Below are 302 nucleotides of genomic sequence, written 5' to 3' on the forward strand. Positions count from 1 at the left end.
CTAGGGCTCTAGAATATTAGTAAAGCTTCTAGTTTATTTTTAACTGGAGAAAAAATATTTAGGGTTTTTTTTTTATATGTGATGATTCACCTCACCATCTGCACCCCCTTTTTCAAAATTCTGGATCTGATCATGGTTACATGACAAAGCCACAGGCCTTGGGCCTTGCTAGTTACTTCATAAGAATGTTTTTAATGATAAACTGGAGGATATGTTTCATAGTTTCATAGTTTCTAGGGTCGGAAGGGACCTGAGCAGATCATCTAGTCCGACCCCCTGCCATGGCATGAAAGAGTACTGGG

This window comes from Gavialis gangeticus, unplaced genomic scaffold (assembly GCF_001723915.1).
Source record: "Gavialis gangeticus isolate Ggan-Ray unplaced genomic scaffold, GavGan_comp1, whole genome shotgun sequence".
In the NCBI taxonomy this organism is placed as follows: Eukaryota; Metazoa; Chordata; order Crocodylia; family Gavialidae; genus Gavialis; species Gavialis gangeticus.